The sequence below is a fragment of the Corvus hawaiiensis genome, chromosome 2 (assembly GCF_020740725.1).
Source record: "Corvus hawaiiensis isolate bCorHaw1 chromosome 2, bCorHaw1.pri.cur, whole genome shotgun sequence".
Classification (NCBI taxonomy): Eukaryota; Metazoa; Chordata; class Aves; order Passeriformes; family Corvidae; genus Corvus; species Corvus hawaiiensis.
Window position 1 is genome coordinate 2,740,129 of NC_063214.1, and position 19,359 is coordinate 2,759,487.

Consider the following 19,359-nt stretch of genomic DNA (forward strand, 5'->3'; position numbering starts at 1 on the left):
AAGCTGAAAATACTGGACAAAATGCCATGAATTATCTTCATGGAGATTATGAATATCAAAAAAGACTGCTTAAAAAAACCCAACAAACCAACAAGTAGCTGGTAATTGGGTTTAGGCAAATGCAAGTGAGAAATGTATTCATGCTGACCTCTGGGAATGATGTTCCTCCGCTCAGCAAGGATGAATTTGTTGTGGGAGAGAGCAAGATACCTGTCTGTTTTCCTCTCCAATCCCTGTTTTCTGCCTCTCTTTTCTGCCCCTTTTCCTTCCCCCATTTTGTCACAGGCCAGGATTGCTGAGGAAGCAGCAGTCCTGGTGGGGACAACTCAGCTCACCTCTGGGCCAAATCAAAGTCAAATTTGAAAACCCAGTTAGGTATGATCTCAGCCATCTAAAATATACAGCTATTTGCATCACAGCTGCAGGAAAAGACACTCATAAAAGTGTAAGGTGCATGTGCAACAGCAAGAGATCCAACATTAATAGATAAATTCAGAAAACTGAACACATTAAGCAGGGCATCATTTTCCTGTATATGTACCTATTGAAACTTAAAATTCAGTATAGATGAGAAGAGGTGGGGTTAGAGGGATGACCCAAGTAAATGCCATGGTGGGTGGGATGCATTTCCAGAGGGCACAAATGTGATTCAGGGCTGGGAGGAGGTGTTTGAGTCGAGGTGTGTGGGTTTGGTTTTCCTACCAAGAGCTGGCTGCCAGCATGAGTGTTCCTAATTCCCGCTGGTGCTGGGGATCCTTGTGAGGGAGAGGACGGGCTGAAGGTGGGTGAGGGTCCATCCATCAGCGTGGGGGGCTCAGGGACAACCCCAGCTCTGGTCTGCGCCTCTCCCCCTGCGGTCATCCCGTGGCTGCCCCACCCTGGAAAGGTCCCATGGTCTTGAGCGCTGGAATAGCCACGTTTGTGTCCCCCAAAAAAAGCTTAATGAAGGAGCTGGGACTGCTGTTTTGAAAGCTGTCCAAAGAGGATTTGGATGCTCTTCTCTCATTAAAAAACTGGTGGGAAAACAGGTGCCAAAATCCTGGTGTTGACCTCATAAATCTGCCTGCACCAAAAAAAACTCAGGAGAGAGTTGAGAAAGACAAATGCCTCTTCAGCTGACTGGCACTGGCTGATATCACACCAGTTTCAAAGTAATTTTTTTCTTTATATCTTTTTGTCTTTGCCTACTCCAAAATGCGGGGTGGGGATGGGGAGAAGAAACCCACCTAAGTATTTTTGAAAATGTTTTTCATTTTTAAACTATATTCTTCTCTTATTTAAATTTCATTTTAAAGGAAATTTTAAAAAAAACCCACTAGTCAACAAAAACCATTAATTTCTTTACTATTCTAGTGAAAACTATTTCTAGGTACAGAACCTGCCAGTCTTTGTAGGTATTAGCATAAACTAGGAGGAAATAATGGAAATTAAGAAATGTATTTCTTTTTCATCACCAAGAGTATTTTTACATTCAAAGAGTGGGTGAAGAAAAGATAGTCAAAGCTTAATCTCCACTTAACAAAAATATTTCCATATGTTTTACTCATATGCATAATTCACAAGAGATGAGTCACAACTGAGGAGTGAAAAAAACTTCCGTAGACATGAAGAAAAATATTAACAAAGTTACTACTTGTAACATCTTGCTTTAAAGGGGTGCTCTAAAATAAAAATGCTGTGGGGGTTAGAGAGGACCAACATGCCTAATTTCTATTAGCTGACCTTTGTCATTTGGTAATCAAGGTAAATAGTGCAGGTTTTATGAAAGGAAAATAAGTTATCTTAAAAATTCATGATTCCTGCTTAACATATCTGAACTTTTATAAATTTAAAAGGTACAGAACAGCTAAAGAAATCGTATTGGCTCATTCAGAGTAGTATTAAGTGTAATAATAAAAGTCCATCCATGTGATTGTAGGGAAGTTTCTGATAGTCTGATACGTTTCTCCTGGTGATTGAAACTTTGTGTATGATGAGCTGAGACACTAGAGTATTTTTCAGGTTGATAGATTTGTCACTGTTGTCACAGTTAAAGATTAACAGGGCTCCTGTCACTTGTTCTTGGAGTTAAACAATAAACAGCAGAATAAATTAATCCTGATCATCTTTCCAGAAAGCAGCTGCTGCCCAGCAGTACCATGTGTCCCAGATCAACGTACCTCTGATGTCTTTTTCTCTGATATTCTTGGTGGTGAGGTTAAACATGTTTCAGATCAATACAGAACGACTGAACCATGCTTTTTTTCCTTCATGTTGTTGATAATTATTCATTGTTAGCCTCTCCATAGTGGAAAGTCTGTTGCTGCATGGGAAGTGGTGTTCAGCATTTTGAAATTTAAACTCTGCAAGGGCTTTGCAGTGCAGTTTGTCACCTTGGGAGTGGAGGTGGGTGTGATGGAGCAACAGGCTGAGGCTGTACAATGACACACAAAGATCAGAACATGGAGCAAATCCCTGGAAAGCCTCAGCAAAAAGCTGTTAACAGATCTGAAAATAAGTCTGAATGGCTCTTATTGTGATGGTGACACACATCTCTCTGCAGGTTTGAGCTATGTCAGGGCAGCTGAAGCTTGTGTGTAGTTACAGAGGTGACATCACAGAGCGTATTGATATGTGCAGGTTAAGGATTCTGCTCCGTATTTATGGGACACAAAATTAGCATTGTCTGACATTTTGTGTGAGGGGTGAACACTTTAAATTTCAAGTAGATTCGAGAATTGTCAGTGCCATAGAAAGATGAAAAGTTGCTGCAAACCATTTTCCCCTTAACTTCTTTCCTGAAACACTTCCCCTTACTTATTTTAAAAGCACTGCATATTTCCCCAGACGATTTCTTGGCTTTCCTGTTCTTTTGCTGGTGCCAGCTGTCAGTGCCAGGGGTTTCTCTCCTGCCTGTTGTGGTTGCAGTGTTTCTTCTGCAGGAATTGTCTGGAGGCCACAGACGGGTTTGGCTGCAGGCAGGAGACGGGGCTGACATGGCATTGACTCCCGGGCTCTCTCCGTCTGTTTCAGATTATAACCATTGACCCGGGGGTGAAAGGCTCTGGATCCCATTACCAATTCCCTGAGTCATCCCGTTCCTTACAGCAGGGCTTTAAACAGCTGATGCAGGATGCTGGTGCTCGATAGCATCTGCACTAGGAGCACTTACTCAAATTTATGGGCCAGCATAACTTTCAGGTTTTGTTTACTGAACAGCAAGTAGGTATTTTTACAGAGCTGCACTCATGAAATGCTCAAGTCCTTATGCATCTGAACTTTTTGCTGAAGACAGATATCCTGAATAAGAATTGAAGACAAGACTGAAGTTATTTTAGAATCCTGGCATACTATTATTCACAATAATATACTGGATATATTAAAAGCCCTGAATTCAGGAAATCCCCTGGTGTCACATTTTTCTAATTTGGATGCCATGGCAGTGCTTTTAATTTGTGGTTGGGACTTAGGACACTTTCTCATTACTGCTATCTGAAAAGCTACACATCTTTGCATTTCAGCCCTATTGTTCAGTGGGTGTCTCTGAATGGAGGAGAAATGAGATAAAAGGGAGCCAAAGTTAGGGAGGGGAGAACTTCTTGCTCTTGGATGCAGGTGAAAAGCTGGATCATCACCAGCCTGTCATGCTTATCAGATGATTTTTTTTCTTTCATTCTTTTCACACATTACTCTAAACAACAGATGTTGTGTCCCCTTCTGTCTGTATTATCCTCTAACCAGCTTTTGGTTGCATGACACAACACAAATGAAGCCGCTAGGCACCATCTAAAAGTTTTCACTACTTTCTTACATTTTTACATAAAAATTATGTGATCAGATGGATTGAAGACAATCACAGCACCAGAATTTGGTAGGGAAGAACTTCAGGTTTTTTGCTTCAACATAATTTAATCTCTATGGTTTGATTTTAATTTTTTTTTCTCCTCTCACTTACTCTGAAATACCTCCACTCAAAAGTGCTGCACCCTCCAAAAGTTATGTCAAATAAACCATTTTGCCCAATAGGAACAAGACTTACTTGCATAAATCTCAGATAATCTTTTGCAGAGTTAGTCTCACATAAATGTATAGAAAAGAGTTTTGTACAATAAGAACTAAAACTTAGGGTGGTCAACGTTGGATTCATGTTAAATTTCTTTTCTCCAAACAATTAAAATGTGATATTGTTTTCATGAACTTCAAGGCAGTGTATTTATTTTAGATATAAAATGTATGAGTTACTAATGTTCCTCAGGCATCTATAAACTGGTAATTTCCCACACTGACATGTGGTTGTACTGCTATTTTTTGTTGGGTTTTTTCCATTTTTGCTGTGCTAAAATTGTCATGGATTGTCAGGGCAACAAAGAAATCGCTTCTCTATATCCTCAATGCATTTGGTTGGGAATTAATTATGCATTCTGGAAAGCAATTTTGGGACACTGGAGAAAATACGTGAAAGTGAACAGAAAAAATTTGTGCTATAGGAACAAGAGTGATATATATCTGATTTATATGGAAATATAGCAAAAAATAAGAACAAAAGTTGTCCTTTAAGGCAAATTTTCTTTAAAAAAATCACTAAAAATTATTTTTACCATTGATTGCACATCAAAATGAGGAGCAGATTTCTTATTTTTGAGTATGTCTGATCCTCTTGTTCTTCCAGGCACCTCAAAGCCTGTAAGTAAAAGGGAAGAAACATTTAGGAAAAACAGTTTGGAAACTCTTAGTCAAGAATGGCTAGGATTTCAAATAAGAAATAGCAAAAGCAAAAAAAGAAAAAGAGCAGTCTGAAGATTTTATAGGTTTTATTGTCATTAACTGGAAAGAGGAGCAGTCTGGAAGGAAGTGGGCACATTAAATATAACTAAGTCTGCCACATTTCCATCTGCTTTTATGTATCTAAACCAGAAAGGAGCCACCTGCTAATCAGAAGCGCCACGACTCATTTATGAATGCAATTAGTCTTTTTTAGTTAATTGTCTTAATTAGTTTGGAAATCTTTAAACATACGGGAAAACAGCAGAAGATCAAAAGATAACAGTGCTGCAAATGAAAGTCATAAAAATATGATGAGTAATCAAAGGAGTTCAGGGCAAATTCATGAAAATTGCAGCATAAACAAGGTTGTGGTAAAAATAAGAATTAAAACCCCAGCCAATCTAAATAAAACATTATCTAAACAAACAAAACATGTTAAAAATGGGAGAGGGAGTAAAGCAGTGGAAATTGTGTCCCCAGTGCCTTGGTACCTTCCTCACCTCCAAAAATCCCGTGATATAAACACAGACTGAGGAAAAGGCATATAAAAAAAGCTCAGTTCACCATATTTAAGTGTTCTGCTTAAGTACATAGACCTTCTTTGTCTAGGCTTTAGCTGGTTCTTTTTATACCCTTTTTGCTTCTTCAGTTACTTTCATGTAAAAACCCCACAAAAGAAGGTTATTTACATACCACACGCTGCCTTTAAAGGCAGCAATAACTGAGGTTCTAGATTTTCTCGAGACTTTTGCCCACTTTTTTTCATTGCTACAGCTGTGAGCACAGCAAAATCCATCCATGGAATCTGTACAAAAAAGATATTGCAGCTCTGTGGGAGCTTTCACTGAGGAGGAGGAGCAGAGCACGTTGGTGCTCTGCAATCTGCCTTTGGAAGCAGAGTTTTGGGGTTGGGACAGTATTGGATTAATTTGTTGACACTGTTTTCGACCTGCCAGTTGTTGATTTTGGTTTAGTTCTGGTCAGTGATATTCCTGGCCTTTTGGGGTAAATTCCATGCCTTGAGCAACTTCAGTGAAGCCCCTGGATGAGCCCTGATTCTTTAGGAGGTTTGCATTTCTATGATGTATCCATGTAAAAGTCCATTCCCACTCATTTTTCTCTTGAAAGAGAAGTTCCTGGGAAATTAATTTCACCCGTCCTTCTGCCAATCTGCACTTCCAGGGTCAAATCATCCCAGGGCCAAGAATTTGAGGATGTGTACCTGATACTTTGGAGGCTGCTAGAAGCATTTTTGCTGCTTGGCATCGCAGGGGGCACCCCTAACTTTAGCCCTTCCCAGCTGGAATGTCCCTGCTGGAGGGGTTTTTGGATGCATCAATGCAAAGAATGGATGCATCCATTTCATGCAGCAGAGCAACAGTGTCATTTTACAGGCTGGTTGGCACAAATGTGTTGGTTTAGATGAATTCAGGAGGTGTCTGGGTTGTGCAACCTTGGTTTTTTATGAAAGAGAGCACCCAGGTAGACTGCAAGACATTGGGAGTGTCAGGGAATGATTGGCTTGTAGCATGAAACAGACTTTTGGGATAAAGATGAGGAAGAGTGAGTTTTAATTAAAAATCCTCTCAGCTTATCTTCTCACTCAGGGGAACATGATTTTTCATCCATTAAAAGCAACTGGAGCATTACAGCTATTTTTAATTTTTTTTTTTTTTCTGGAAGGAGAGCGAGTTCCTAATAGAGTGAGGCTTGCACTGTGCAATTCAGAAAATTCAAATGGGCCCCATTTGCTCTTCTGTGTAGAGGAGCAGTTTCTCCACTCACACTGAACACCCATCAGGCTAAACAGGGAGCCAGCCATCAGCTGAATTAAACAAAACCCAGGGAATTGCAGGGAAACTTTGGAAAAAGGCCTCAGCTAGAAGAGGAATGAAAGAGCAGCATGAAGTCTGGATGTTTGCAAGCAGAAATTTACAGGTTTTGAGTCCCCAAAATACTGGTTCACCTGCTCTGTTGTTGGAATTGATCTGCATAGACAGGTCAAGGTTTGGCAGTTATTAGCAAGTTGTCAATAAATCAATAACTGATGTAAAACCACATGAATTGAGCAGGTTTTTTGTCACCTGTGATGCTTGTGAACAGCAAGGTTAGGCTGTTGTGAGAGACTGGAAAATGGAAACACTGGACAGCAGAGAACTTTTTGTTCTTCTATGATACTTGTGATGTTTCCCAGAGTTATTATAGCTTCTCCATGCCTTAAATAGTATGTGTGTTGTACTGATATTATTGCTTCTTTGCTTTGTAGTTAAAAAAAATAGGGCCTATATCAGACAGCAAATTAACTTTTTTCCTCTACATACAATGCTTATTTTGTAATGGAGGAAAGTGAAAAAAGGAGTAAACAATCCCACAACTTACTCCTTTACTTCAATTACTAAAGAAAAAGTGAATAAGAGCAGGTGTTTGAAAAACCCTTTCATATAAAGATTTTCACTTTCTTTGGAAAGCCAGAACATTGAAGTGAATCTACAATTCCTGGTTTCCTCTAGAAACACTAACACTGACCTCCCTCTAATCCTTTTGACCTACTGTTGTGAGGCTGCTTATAGACAGAAATAGAAACCCCATGCTGTCAGTCAGGGCATCCTTAATTTCTCATCCTGAGTAAAATCAAACTAAATCCTTTGTGAAAGAGCTCATAATTCTTCTCCTTTCTTGCAGCTGAGAAGGATCATAATGGAAAGCGACACTGAAAAATCACAGGTGGGCAAGAGTTGTGGCAACACCTTTTAGAGCTGAAAAATATCCATCCAAGAGATGAAAGGATGTGGGTTTGATGGCTTTCTGCTTGTCTGTTTGGGGTTGGTTGGGTTGGGGGTTTTTTTTGTGTGTGTGTGTGAGTGCTCCTACAAACAGCCTCTTTTTTATGTGTGAAACTACCTTCCTTTAAAGGGGAAATTGCTAATTAAATTAGAAATTAGTATAATTTTCTTTTTAAACCATTTCAGAGCCATGGGACAGTGGGGGTGTTCAGCTGGGCTGTTAGACTCGCTGTAGGCCAAAGCAAAACCCCTAAAATGCCTTCAGCATAGATGTGAGGACCTCAGAAATATTGGTTTGCACAAGAAGATCTTTCTCTTTTAGGCAGTTTGACTTGTAAATGTAGACAGAGACTAAATAAATTCCAGTTTGTAGAGCTGGGTATCTTCATAAAATACTTTTAGTTACATATGGAGATATCAACAAAAAGAAAAAGGAAGGATTAAAGAGAAAAGCAATTTTTAGAGAAGTCCTGGTAGGTTTAGATGTCTTGAAAGAGACTGTCCGAGTAAGAAGAAAATCAGAATTCAAGTTGCATGTATTCATAAAAAATTGATTAGAAGGGCTCATGTGCTTCTGGAAGATAACCTGACCCTAGGAAAAAATAAAAAAATATTGTGACTATTTCTCTTTAAGAGCTAATTGATGTTTTTGCCACTTTCTTTACCTTTTAGTCCCTTTATTTAATTATAACTGTTACTGTGTCTTGGCTCCTCATTTATGCTAAGGCGGTTTTGATTATGTAAAAGAATGGGTTGCACAAACATCACTCAGGATGGGGTTTGGTATTAATGAACCTGCTCTTGGGTTGAGGACTGCAATACATCACCTTTATTGATTCTCTAGGGCTCTATTTTATTACTATTATTATTATTATTCCATATCTTCCTTTAGTGAGCTATGGTAAGATATTTTCTGTGTATCAAATAGCTTGGATAATGGGTTGCCACTGCAAATATCAAGCAATTCGAGTGCTGGATTTCCATCCCAGGACAGGTCAGGACCAATTGCTCTTGGGGTCAGAATAGAACTGGTGGTGCAGCCGTAGTTCAGAGCAGCACAGAGATTTTATGAAGCCTTCTGTTTCCATGAAGTCCCTCATTTGCCCACAAAGTTCCTCATTTAAAGTAAGTAAATGTGTCTGAATGCTTCACAGTATTTGAGTGTTTAAAAAAATCAGTGAAAACGAGATGTGACCGAATTACTGAATTTTTTTTGAGTTACTTGGAAGCACGTGGATATTGAGGTGATTGCTCCTTACTTCTTTTTGGAGTGATAGATAACAGCAACTGATCAGGGATCCTATTGCTTGTAGGAATGGGTTTGATTAGGAGAAAATGCATCTCAGCTCCAGGATCAGGTTTCTCCTAAAAGAAATGTACAACCAGTTGGGTGTCTGTAGCAGATGCTGAGTATTTTAGGTGTTCAAACCCCAGACAGCAGATATTCAGGTGCAAACTCATGTCTGTGTGTGCTGGTTCCACTGGCGACTCAGGACTGGCTCTCCCACACCCCAAGCTTAGTGTGAATGTGTGTGTTTGTTTATATAAAGTGGATATCTATCACTAAGAATGACTGAAGCATTCACTACTCCTAAAAAATGGCCTAAAGAAAGTATTTTGAGAGATCCTGAATCATGTTTTTCCCAAAAAAACACCTTCTGTATAGAGAAATTACCTATAAAATCAAACTGCAAACCGTTGTGAATTTTTGAGCTTAAAATATAATTACAATATTTATATTGTTTTCTTCATCAGGTTGTGCTTTAAAGTCACAAGATGCCATCAGTTTTGGGGAGAAATCTCTATCAAGGTCATTCTCTTTCCTGCATCAGTTGCTCACTTACACTGGGAGGACCCTGCAGCACACGGCGGTACCTTGAGATGCCAATTACTCTGATTTGGAATTTTGTGTACAGTAATTAAACAGCCAGGTAGCAGCAGACATGTGTTGCCCTGAGATAACACGCTCCTTGGAAGTATCATGAGGCAGGAGGTGAAATGAGTGCCTCCAGTGACCTGGGAAACGCATTTATCTCAGCGCTGCACGAGCCTGGGGGGGCATTGCCATTGTACACCAGCTACCAGCATTATTAGCTGCCCTGTGATTGATTGCACCATGTCAAACATATGTTTAAAACATGTTCAGCCTTGTGCATCATGTGATAATTATGTCTGACTCTGAAGGACCAATATATCAGGTGTGAGGCGATAGGAGCATGAAGTGTTTGGGGTTTTTTTGTTTTCACTGGGATACGCATGACTGGCAAAAGTTATCTTGAGAGGGACTTGAGCTCCAGAGTGGCACAGCTTCAACAAACCCAACATCCATAATGCAGGAGAGTGCTCACATGTAATTGGCTCAAGTGGAGCATTCAGAGCTGGTGTGTATTATTCCTTTTTTTACAAATACATTTGTGCATGGGAGTGTTTGCATGCCCAGAGTGATCTCCACCGTGTTTATTTTCAACCCATGATTATTTTTGCCCCCTGCCTGGTGCTGTGAGCTGTTTCATTTTTCAGGTGACTGACAAGGAGCATTTTTTCCGGCAGCACTGAACAGCCTGGCACTGTCCCTGGGATGAGGGTTGGCTGCTCAGCACACCTCTGGCAGACAAAGGGCTTTGTGCTGCCTGCTCCTGCCCACAGCTCCACATCACACACAGGAGAAAGGTCTATCTTTAATCTGAGCTGCTCAGGAAATCAAAGGGGGGCGATTAAAACAAGAGCAGTGACTGATTTCCGTAGGAGATCGCTTTCCTGTTTCATTTGATATAATGAACAGGAGAATCAAAGCAAGGTTAGAAGCCCCTTGCACCTTCTTTTCCAGCAGTTTCTGTGATGTCAGCTCACAAGGTATTACAATAATGGAACACATGTGTGATAATGATTTTAGAAAATTTCCTTTTTTTACCTTAGAATAATTTACATATAGCTGCTCTGGCAAGGTGTGTGCCTTGTGAGTCACCAGGCTTGTAGTTAAACATGTTAAAGCTGATTAAATCTGCAGCTGTTTGTTTCTTCGCATTCTTTTAATCTTTGCTAAAAATAGCCCCAGTGCCTTCATAAGGAGTAAATTTCAAAGGTATGGTGAGATGTTCCTTCAGCATTGGATTTGAACAGCCAGTAATGAACAGCAAGAATCTGGTTTGTGCTCAGAGGAAAGAGCATTGAGAGGAAGGCAGGAGCTGTGGGAAGAGTCCCCAGGCTTGGCTGGGCTGTCAGGTGCAACCTTCTGACTCAGGGATTGCTCTGCTCACTTTCAGCCAGCGAAGGATGGTGGGTGTCCCTGGCAGCTCCACCTGAAGGTCTCCCTTTGCACTCATTCAGGGGCGGCCCAGGAGCCACCTCCTGCTGCCTTTGCAGGAGAATGTGACAGAGACATTTCCTGGGCTGGCATCAGCGCAGTGACCCCAGGTCCCCCCCCAGCTCTCACCGTGTGGAAGCACAGGGATTGCTGTAATGGGGAGGGAAGCGTTGTGTCCTTTGCTGGCAATGCCTCCCTGCAAGTGCAATGTGCTTCTCTCATGTGTTTTAGACAAGTTGGTGATTTTTTTTTCCCCCCTTTTTGTTTTTCTTCTGGAAAATGAGGTTAAGGTGGTAGTGCAGGATCTTGGCTTATTCAGTGCTGCCTTTCTTTGCACTTCAGTGGAATCCACATGGGAGGGTGGTATTCAGCTCTGCATTACTGCTATTTCTCACTTTAATGACCCTGGTAAATCTTTAATGATTGCCATCACTGTCAGAAGAGCACAAAGGGCCCTCATCTGTCTTGATGCAACCTAAGAAAGTATGTTCACAGATGTCAGTTAAAATAATGGCATTGCTGGTAGGTCACTTGGATTTTTATGGGTACCCACCTCTTCCTGAAAAAAGCAGCATGGAAATTCCACTCATAATCATTATAATCACTTAAAAAAAACCCCCTAAATGTCCATGTCTCAGATTTTGTTTTGATTAAGTAGGGCAGCACGTTCCAGACAAAAAGAATTGGGGCAGGTACTTCACAGGAATGGGCCTCCTCATTTCAGTGTTCCAGAGCACCTGAGATATAAGCTCTTATTTTAAATTAGGTATTTCCAAGGGTGAGATTTTCATCCAACACTTGCTTGAAATTCTGTGTTAGAGGAATTCATTCAACATTAGGACAAAGATTCTTCCACCGCTTAAACATTGCTTCATCACGAGTGATTTCTCTATCCCAGCATAGCCTTTAAGACATAATTGTCTGAAATTATGGGGTGTGTTAGCAACCCTGAGAGTTAGAAACTGGATATGCACATCTCCTCTTCTCATTAATAGCACTTGCCTGCCTAATTCACTGAGCAGCACAGAGAAAATGGAGCCCTGTGGGTCAGCATCAATGGATTCAATGAGGTCTTCACCCTCTAAAAATGTCATTAGTGGGAGAAAGAGCTGGCTGTGGGCCCTGGTGTTTGCTATGGCCCTCTGGAGAGCGTAAATCTGACACAGAGGTGCTCAGGCTTGCCTGGGAAAGCTCCCACCCATTGTTCCATTGTCTACCACTCTTGTTCCCCCCATTTCTCCTGTGTCGCCAGCTCATCTCAGTGTAGGGACAGAAACTGAGCCATTGCCACCTATGTCCACTCGTCCCAAAATTAAATGTTCATGGTAAGCCAACCCATGTCTTTAAGAGAGTTCACTTCCCACCAGAAGTTGTCGCTATAGAGATTTTCATTCCTGGTTCAGTTGCAAGGCTCAAACTGAGTTTGCAGGTTGATCTGGACAATGAGAAGGTTTTTCTGGTTGTTTCTAAAGCAGGGACTTGGTGGTACTTCTGCTTAGTGGTGATGGAATGTGGGATCAGATTAATCTGTCTCCTGGAGTTGGCTATTTTTGATTTCCTTATCATAATGTAATCAACTACATATTAAATGTAAATTTTTCTTGCTTTCCACAGACATTTCAAGGCATGCTATCTCTGAACCTGACCAGTAAAATGTGGGTTTATTTAAGAATCCTCCTTCTTGGGCTGTTCTTCAAAACAGAAAAAACTTGAGAACTTTTTTGCCGTATGTGGAAGTTAGTGTTTGAATCCATATAACATCCAGAGCATGAGATTAGGGTGGATGACCTAGCAAAACACTATGTAATCTTATTAAAAGCCCTAAAAATGTATTCAAGCTCTAGTGGGTCATTATTTTATTCGTAAGCCATATATTCATAGCAGATTTTTATTACACTTCTATATTCACCTAACTTTGTAGTCTCTTTTGATTTTGTTTTTGTCTGCAGTTATTTTCCACTTCTAAGACATTTGATCTCTGTTTTCCTTCTGCCTCTTTGTACAGATTACTAGAAAGGAGCTCAATTACAATTTTGTCTCTGATGTGGATATTTCTTTATTGAAGGTTGTACAAAGGCATCCTTCCTCAAGCTCCATTTCAAACAGGGCTTCAAATACAAACTAAAAAAAATAAATAAAAATAAACAGCTAATCTGAGCAGGCCAAGACATGCTTAATTTCAACTTTCATGGCTGTGTGCTTGGTACAATGTCAACAGCAAATATTCACCATCTTCTGTGCTAAACAATTTGAGCAGTCTCAGGCCTTCTAATTTTCTATTTGAGGACTTTATGTAGAGCTCCTTAAAAAAAATAGGTTCTTGAAGAACATATCATAGTACTGGATTCAGCTGTAATTTGAGGATGCAGAATTTCTCTGTTAAATATGCATTTCCCCCCCTTGGATGTGGGATTTCCTGTCAGCATTTTGTGTTTCCCTGCTGCAAATAAACATAGCACAGAACTTTTCAGTCTGTGATGAGGCAATATGAGAGTATTCTTCTGGGAATACATCTTTTACATGTGTTAATATAAACTATGCAATAGTTCCTCAGTTAAAATTTTCACTTAAAAATGTTTTAACCTGCTTTGGCAGATATGGATTTATAGAAAGACTGTTCACCCTACACTTACAGCACTTACTGTGATTGCTGGGTGAGTTCTGTCAGAATTTATGAGCAATGATGTTAATTAGCTGAATTATACATTTTATTAGATACAATTTTCCAGCCATATAATTCTTGGAATCTGAAAGACGAAAATTGACCTGCTTGGCGTTTATTCCACTGTCAAGGCTAGAGATTTTTAGTCTTTCTCTGTAGGCATGTTTTTAAGTAAGGATGTGATTGTTTTCATCCATTTCCATGCCATGTTGTAATATTTTCTTAATGTTATTTTGTCTTCAGACATCTCTGAGGTGAGAATCCAGCTGATGTAGCTGCTTGTTTAGGGAGAGAGGGATGCACAGCTGAGTTTTCCCCTGATGATTGGTATATAAAGACTAGATAGGAAAATCTTTCTCTTAAAGAAGGCTTGGACTTTAAGATGTTAAACATAAAACTCTCTCAAGATATTTGAAATTGCTGCAATTGATGTTAAGGAGATATTTCAGAGACAGCTGGTATTTGTGTTCAAACTTAGGTCCTGACTACTCTGCAGGATACAGGACTATTCTGCATGGACTCCTAACCTCAAAGGAACAATCTTACTGCTAATCTTTCCTTACTGAGGAAAGCAGTTTTTCTTGCTTTAACAAAAAATAATAACAACAACAACAATTTTATCCTAGGAAGATCCTGGATGGAAAGCAAAACAAAAACATTGCTTCTTTCCAACCTCTGAATGGCAAGAGATGATGGCAACTGAGCTGCACTTGCACCTGATGGGGACAGGAATTGCCACACTTCGCAGAAAATGTCACCATTTTTCAAAGTATCAAATCCAGATCTGACTGATAAACTGAACATGCTAAATGGTTGTTGGGTGTGGGGGAGAGGATGCTTCAATAAAACACAGAGGGAAGAGGAGCCAAATGGCATTTGCAAGATGAAGGCTACAGCTTGGACCCACAGGTGCCTGGTGAGCCTGAAATCCCTCACATCCTGAGACCTCCAGGAGGCTCAGGAAAGGACCCAGATGCTCCAACCTCTCTCAGGCAGGCATCTCCCCAGGTGCCATCTCATGCCCATGATTCCACTGTAAGTTTGTATTTGTTTATGTATCTTAGCTGTGTAATTTGAACTGAAGATAACGAGGGTTATGCCTACTTGCACAAGAAATGTATTTGGCCCAGCATCTTAGTAAGCATTAGGTCTGAAAAGTAGAGTGAAATTGTCCTAATTACGTTCTTTATTGCTTGCTTTATGAGGTTCTAAATCAGGAATTATGCTAAGTCTTCCCTGTTTTCCCCCAGGTCGTCTTACTGGCTGATTTTGTTCTTCCTAGGATAAAATTGTTGTTGTTGTTATTATTTTTTGTTAAAACAAGAAAAACTTTTCAATATCTCACCTTTAAGACAGCTTGGGGAAATTTTCCTTTTGATCTTCATTCATTTTTTTGCCCTTATGTAAACTTGAATTTACACTCCATCTCTTACTGGCAATCTGCCACATCCTTCTGAGTTCTCATTTATTTGTCTCTCTTTCCCTGCTATCTTCTGGTTCCTTTCTCAGTAAAATTAACAAGCTCTTGCTTATAACACAACTGAATTTGGTCCACTGACTGATCCAAATACGCTGCTTGTTTCTGCATGTTCTTTGTGTCTGGAGTGAATTCTGCTTTAGCATTGCAATTCTCATTACAGCTGATTGGAAAATCAAATTTTTTCATTTGGAGCATTTCACAAAAAAGAAGTTTCTTAAAAATGCTTCTGCTGAACATTGTAGAAATGTTCCTATTTTCTCTGTGAAAGACTGCAAGCAAATGTTGGGAGTTTCTTTAACATTTTGTTGAGACCGGCACAAAAAAAGAAACTACATTAGTTGAATTATTTTTAATTACAGAAGTCATATAAATGTAGTCTCATATACTAAAATACCTTGTTTGTATGTGTATTTTTATGGTGCTGAAGGAAATTACTGCAATTTAGAAGTTAATATTATATTATATGCTATCACAGTGGGAGAGAGTAATGGGTCTTGCTTACCACAGACTGATTTTGGTTTTCCTAAAGAAATATGTCACAGAAAAACTCATGTAAATAATGTCCTGCTCCTGTATTTCTGCTTTTTACAGTGACTCCTTGGCCCTGTCAGACCTTACATTGCACACCCCAAATCAAGAGCAATCTTTGAAAATATTGCATTTAAAATCTGTCGTGAAGTCTGAAATGAGAATGCATTTTGCTTGTCTCAGTCCCTGCAGCGGTATCAATGAAATAATGGAAATCATCTGGTGATCTGGCTGAGAGAGATCCTCTCTGACGAGGAATTTGGTGTCAAACCCTGCTGGTGGTGCCAGGGCAGAGTCAGGAGGGGTGGGTGTCTCATCTTTCCTGTCCACACCACACATTGCTCAATGCACAGTGACAAAAATAGCAACGCTGCTATTCCTGAGTCACTGCAGCCTGTTTGCTCCCTGCAGAAGACAATGAAGTGTTATTATTTGCTCAGCTGATAAAAAGAGAGCGTTCCTGTGGCCTGTGTTTGCTGAGTGATCTGGCTGTGAGGGCACCACTGCAGGCTGTGCAGAGAGATCTAAGCCAGAGCACATTGCACCTGAGCTTTATCTAAGCCTGGGGGATGAAAGCCCTGATTTGATCATGAACCCAAGCACTGGCACAGAGATACAGTCTGAAGAAAAAAAACCAAACCCAGCAAGCCTGTATACTCTTCCTTTCTGTCTCTGATTCAATCACTGAATCAGGCACATTTATTTACATACTCTGCAAACTGTCAGTGCTGCCTTACTGGTGCTGTTACTGAAGCTGCTGTTTGCTGTTTCTGTAAAATTTAATCCACGTGGGAGTCATCATAACACAAACCCTGGCAAGGTCAGTCTTCAGATGATGTTTTATCTCTTCCTGGTCTCTGTTGCATTCAGAAAGCTGTGCAAATATCCACTGGTTCTCACAGCACCGCTGCTGGAAACCAGAGGGAGGAATTTCTGGTCTCTTCCACAGATGGGAAAATGAGGCAGGGTGGGAAAGGACTTGCTGAAGGTCATGTGTCCAGCAGTGTCAGAAACTGCATCAGAACTCATGGCTCTTAAATGCCAGCTGGGTTTTGCGGGATGTTTCTGTTTCGTTCTGTTTTTCTCCTTCAAAATCAGAGTGGTTTTGGACAAGGTAGGTTGAAGTGGCCGAGTTACCTTCAAAATAAATAACTGGGCAATCTGCTGTGCACTACTCAATACCAATTCCTACTGGGTCATCCTGCTCCTCATACTTTTCCAGTAGCCTGGAATATTGTGTAGTTAGCCTTCATACTGTACTAGGAAGTGGAAACTCATTGCGTTGGACTCTGTCCAACATTTCAGTGAGTTTTCCATGTCCTAGAACAGTGCAGCTCCATTTGTAGTGACTGTTCCAAAAAGACCCCCTGATAATTCCCAACATTCCAGTTTGGATCTGGAGAGCACTGGGTGCTGCCCTCAGCTTTCCCCCAGAATGTCCTGTGTGACCTCAGGGAAGTAATTTATTGCCTCTTGTCTTGTTTCTCCATATCTAAAAAAGGGCAATAATTATTGTCTCCCTTTCAGGGCCTCTGATCAAGAGATGAATAACTTGAAAAATTCATTTTGAGTTCTTCAAGGAAAATAATCCAGGAAATGAAGAATGTACTGCACAATATAATGCCAGCACCTATCTGTGTCTGCTATTTTTTCCTCACTTTTATGTCACCCCACAGAGAATTGTGAAGACTTACCTCTACTTTATCTCCCCATCCAGGATGTTCTGGACCTCTGCTTGCATCCTGCTGGTATGTGACTCTTTAATGTGGAAGTTTTGAACTAAATACCATCTTTTTTGTTTGTTTGTTTTGGTGGTTTTTTTTTTTTTTTTTTTTTTTTTTTTTTTTAATGCAATTCAGACTGGTGAAATCTGCTTCTGTAGTTCAGCAACAAAATCAAGATCTGCCAAATTATTCAGAAATAATTAGAACAGATGGCAAAATATGGCATCTCAAACCTCCCAGAAACATTTAACATCCTGATTACAATTCACAGAATAAATGTTGACTGAGATAAGTGCAGTAAGGCACTTTTTATAAGTGTATTGACAGGTTTTGTTTCCCACAGACAGAATTATGGTTTAGTTACATTAGTAGAGACATTGTGATGTAATTTTAAGGCAAATTTCACAAACTAGGATAATACAGATGGTAGCACCTGTGTTCTTTATTTTCCAATGTTTGCAGGACCACCAAGAGAGAAGTAATCTGTCACAAGTGAATTTGTTCTTTTATGTGGGCTTTTTTTCCCACTGAAATTACTGTTAGTTCTTCCAGCCCAAAAACCTGATGGAAATGTCTGGCCAAGTGAGTTTAGCTGTAATGAGAAGACTTGTCAGGAGGTGAATCATACTCTGCAATCTGAAGGACCTCTTTGGTCCCTTTTCAGATCTTTCCAACCTCCTGCTGTGAGGTGAAAGTTGATCAGCACCTGTGAAGAGGCTCTCCATCCCTGCATGGCCAGAAATGGCCTTTTTAATCTCAATTTGGAGGGCATTTCAGCTTGCCAGGAGTTTAAAACTATAAAATAGTAGGAGGAAAGGAAGAAAAAGGCTTTTTTCTATCATTTTAATGGCTTTAAAGCTCACTTCTGCAACATTTTCAGGTTTCCAGGGTGAGGTAGTGGTAGGAATTCCCAAGGTGAGTGGTAAGTGAAAATGAGAAAGAGGAAGATGAGGTTTTTACTTCATTGCTAACTTTTAAGAACTGCAATTCTAGGGAAAGTAAATGACACAAGATCCACCACAAAGAGTGTTGATGCTGTCAGCAACAGACAGATTCCATTCGTTTCAGTACACTTTCAATCAGGTTGTGCAGAAGAAACCCAGTTTTATTTGTAGGATAGATGTAGGTGAAAAGATAAATTGTGCTTAGTGCTGACTCCTTTTTGTTGAGTTGAGGAAATCAGGCCATCACCAGCATTTAAACCTCAGAGACAGATTCTGGTGATGAAGTCCCAGAGGCAAAGAAAGAAAAAAAAAAAAGAGTCAGAAATAAGCAGTTCAAAAATTATTAGGAAATCTCTGGTGTTTTGAAGAGCTGGGATGTAGGAAGCTGACACCATGGATGGAGCCAACAACTACTTCTTTCTCCTGATGGGAACACTGAAAGTGGAGATTATGGATTTTTTTTTTTTTTTAAAGGTTTCAGGATCTGTAAAAGTTGTTGATGAGCTGAATTTTGTAGGCTTAGGAAATAGTTTAACTTATCTTTCTTGATGTAAATAGATAACATGAGCCAAAGGGCTCAGGTGAACATTATCAACCTATAGCTCAGAATTTTAGTGATGAAAGAGGTGGCAGTGATCAATTTTATGCAGGGGCCTTGGAGGGGAGGAGAAAAAAAATTTAACTAAGTTCTTCTCTTATTCTGGTGGCACTTTGGCTAATTTTGCCTGACTCCTGAGGTGGTGTGCTGCTCCAGAGCTACCTGTCCCTGGAGAAAGGCCATTTGGAAATGAAAAGTTGTCCAAAGGAAGGCTGTTGCGGGAATGTGTCACTTTGGGTGATATGTTCGGCCAGAAAACGTAGACCTTGCAGTGAACGTGGAGTGAAATGGGAACAAGGGAGAGTTAAATTTTCTGTAGGGGAGTTTCAAGGAAACTCTGCTGCTTTGAACTCCATGGAACACACCAGGAGTTGCAGAGTGTGCACGGGGTAGATAAGTGCTAAATAGAGAAGAGCTGCTTACAGAAATGGAGCAGCAAGGCTGACTTTGGCAGGGCAGCCAGAGCACATTTCCCAGGGATGTCAGAGACCCCTGTGCTCCCAGTTTGCTCTGAACCCAGAACAGCTGGAAGCATAACCCAGATCTTCCACATCACATGCAGGTGCTTTATCGCCAGAAACTCAAAAGCTGCT

The 19,359-nt window shown here is 40.3% G+C and overlaps 1 long non-coding RNA gene across 1 annotated transcript in view; it reads left to right on the top strand.

Annotated features, from left to right (window-relative positions):
- Window positions 1-10,360, top strand: part of LOC125322021 — a 31,273-nt gene extending 20,913 nt beyond the window's left edge. The window contains exons 4-5 of the long non-coding RNA XR_007201809.1: window positions 7,426-7,467; window positions 9,282-10,360. This is a non-coding gene — a long non-coding RNA (uncharacterized LOC125322021). The remainder of the gene's footprint in view (window positions 1-7,425; window positions 7,468-9,281) is intronic.
- Window positions 10,361-19,359: the final 8,999 nt, after the last annotated feature.